This window comes from Myotis davidii, unplaced genomic scaffold (genome assembly GCF_000327345.1).
Source record: "Myotis davidii unplaced genomic scaffold, ASM32734v1 scaffold281, whole genome shotgun sequence".
Taxonomy (NCBI): domain Eukaryota; kingdom Metazoa; phylum Chordata; class Mammalia; order Chiroptera; family Vespertilionidae; genus Myotis; species Myotis davidii.
This window is the reverse complement of record NW_006293784.1, coordinates 6,848,486-6,851,815: the sequence shown is the minus strand read 5'-3', so window position 1 is coordinate 6,851,815 and position 3,330 is coordinate 6,848,486. Positions and strand designations below refer to the sequence as shown.

Here is a 3,330-nt window from a genome sequence, read left to right as displayed (position 1 = left end):
TTTCCCTGCCCCATCTTTTGATGTGGCCAGAGATTCTGAAAATCTCTGAATTGCTAATTGTATGATTTTCTCCACCTTGCCCCCAGAAGCTTAATAGCCAGATAGTTTTTCCCCCAGCAAACTGAATGCCCCACAAATCAAAGACCCAATTAATGAAAAGTAAACAGGTTTCACCAGCCTGACGTGGCTCAGTAGTTGAGCACCGACCTATGAACCAGGAGATCATGGTTCGTTTCCTGGTCAGGGCACATGCTGGTTGCAGGTTTGATCCCCAATGCGAGGCGTGCAGGAGGCAGCCAATCAATGATTCACTCTCATCATTGGTATTTTTATCTCTCTCTCTCCCTCTCCCTTCCTCTCTGAAATCAATTTTTTAAAAAAAGTAAACAGACTTCTCCATGAAACCCCTAGTAACTGTCTTTATCTCAAAGAAGAAATCACCCTGCCAGATGCCTTCAAATCGATCCCACTGTGTAGGTTCCTCCTGACATTTAGCTTTCACCTCCCAGGCTGGGCCTGGGAAGGGCAAGAGGTTGCACTGTTAGGGAGTGGAACAACCCAGAATTCACCTTGCCTTTCCCTCGGCCTGCCTGTGGGGAGCGTTTTTTCACTCCCATTGTGGCTCGAGCAGGGCAGTGCCCTGGCCTGGGCAGCCCCTGGACAACATTAGAGGAGGCGCTGCCCCAGGAAGGCCTGGAAAACACAGCTCATTAAAGCTTCGATGAGTCACTGGGGTGTGGAGGCTGTTGAGTCACATTCTTGCAGCATAACAAACAAACCGAGAACAGGGAGAGATTCTATAAAACTCTTTCAAGGTCAGGCTCGCCCTCACTCTCCGGCCGCCAGGGCAAGGTCATCGTGGAGCGAAGGAGAAGGTGCCACCGGCCAGGATGGCCGGAAGCAGAGCCTGCACTGGCGACTCTGTGTCTACCAGCTGGTGGGGGATGTGAAACACTGGCCCAAAGACACCCTGGAGCCCATCCTCACGCAGTCGATAGAGGAGCTTCGAGTCTGGGAGACCTGGTTTCAGTGAAGAAATCTGGGCCATATGACTCCTTCCTCCGAGACTGGCTGCACATGCACCCCTGGGAACAAGAAGCCGTTTGAAGAGGAGAAACTGCGAAGACGAGAGGGAAAATGAGAAAAGATCAGACCAAGGCAGGTGAGGTGACAGTGAGATTTCTGAGTAGCTGTCACTGCAGGTGGGGATGCAGAACAATGTCAAATGGGAGCTCAACCCTGACACAGTTGCCTGCTCCTTTCCCAAAAATCTGTAATAGAGTCAACAGCAACAACAACAATAAAGTAAAAAGTAAAAATATAATTTAGAAGGTTGAAGAAAAAAATCGCGGTGTTGTGGTAGCCCCTCATGCACTGACGTTACCAGAAGAGCCGGTCCCACAGCGGGGCGCGTCCTGGTGTGCGGCGATGCTAAGCCGGCTTGACGCTGTCAGGGTAGCTGTGACTGCGGGGAACTTCGAAGGCCCAAGACCAAACGATGTAAGTACTGCTTAGCCCAGCAAGCTGCCAAGGGAGTGACCCCAGCTTCCGGACGATCTGAACCTACTCTGCCTCAGAAGCCGTGACGCAGAATCCGAGGCACAGTGGAGCTGTGAGGTCGGAAGGGGGTCCAGGAGCTGATGCATGCCTCCACCAGGCAGATGGCGACGCAGAATCCTAAGCCCTTCCTAGAATCCGTAACAGGTCAGTACCAGGTAAACGTAACAGGCCAGTGCACCAGGTAAATGGTGACGCAGATACCGGTCCCGCCCTGGAATTCCTAACAGGTCAGCTACCAGGCCGATGATGACACCTGGAAACCGTGAGGACCCCCGCACCCCCGCGGCGGGAACTCCCACAGCTCATGCTCCCCCGCCCTCACTGAACAGCTGTATAAAGAAAGCTCCCCCCTCCCTGTGGGTGCGGATCCACGTGCCCTGTCTTTGGGGTCTGTGGGCCTACCGGGGACGCAGAATAAAACCTTTCCTTTCTTTCTTTTCTGATTAACTGGACTCTCTTTATTTCCTACGCCGCCTCCTGAGCCACCTAACCTAACAGGAGCCACGATGAGCCAGCTCTGACCAAATAGGGAACTTTAGAGAGCCTATGGGGACAGGGGCTAAGCTGCATATACGTGTTGAATTCTCCATGTCTGCCCTCTCCATCCTTGACTGTTATCATATCCGGCCTTCCTGGGACAGTCCTGCTCAAGAGGTACCAAGCTGTAGATTGGATAAGCTGAATATTAATAGACCAACACAGTCTAGATACTATGCCCTCTTCCTCCATTGGAATTCACTGGAACAAATGGAAGAGCTAGCCATTGTCATTAGTCCTTGGCTCATCTGCATCATCCAAACTGAACATTTATGTCTCAAAAAGAAATAAAGTGCCCTAACCGGTTTGGCTCAGTGGATGGAGTGTCAGCCTGTGGACTCAAGGGTCCCAGGTTCGATTCCGGTCAAGGGCATGTGCCTTGGTTGCGGGCACATACCCAGTAGGGAATGTGCAGAAGGCAGCTGATCAATGTTTCTCTCTCATCTATGTTTCTAGCTCTCTATTCCTCTCCCTTCTTCTCCAAATCAATAAAATATATATTTTAAAAAAGAAGAAATAAAGAGGTTGTGTTTTTAAAAAAAATCCACCAAAATCCTTTTTCAAGGCCAGTTCACAAAAGCACTCACAGCTCTGCAAGATGGAAGTAAAAGGTGAGCAGAGCCACAGCTCCCAACTCAGGCCGGTCCCAGCTCAACAGGTTAGCCCAGAGCTGACCCCTGAGAGCAAAGGAAGAGACCTCTTGAAAGGCAAATACTCTCTGGGGTCTGAAGGCCTCGGCGGAGGAAGGGCATGAAGTCCTAGTCATGAAAAAGGCTTCAGATTGGGAAATGACCCCTCCCGGGACATCTCAGCAAATCTTCTACCAGCCTCTGGTCTCCAGCTGGAATTATTCTTGGTCTTGAACTCCTGGCCGAACAGAATTTACCAAGACAGAATGTAGCCCTTCATAGCCCAAGGACCCAGGCAGAGAGGAGTGCTTTGAAACTGAGCTCTGTTTCCAGGGTATAATCGGTTCAGACCTCTGAAACCGGAAGACAACACCCCAGTTTATTAGGGATCAAAAGCATCTGAGAGGCAGGTTTGCTGGGATCTAAAGTTTCACTGGACTAGTAGAGGCAGGCCTGGCTTGTTTTCCTCAGAGCTCAGCACCATTTCTTTTAGGCAATGATCTGTAGTGGGCCACCTCGGCCTGAGACCCAAACTAAATGTTCATCCTTATGAGTAAATGCGTCTGACAGATCAAATGGTGGGAACCCCAAACACAAAGAATGC

General features: G+C 50.6%; 1 pseudogene; it reads left to right on the top strand.

The window, feature by feature from the left end:
- Window positions 1-1,370, top strand: part of LOC102756135 — an 18,781-nt pseudogene extending 17,411 nt beyond the window's left edge.
- The last annotated feature ends 1,960 nt before the right edge of the window (window positions 1,371-3,330 follow it).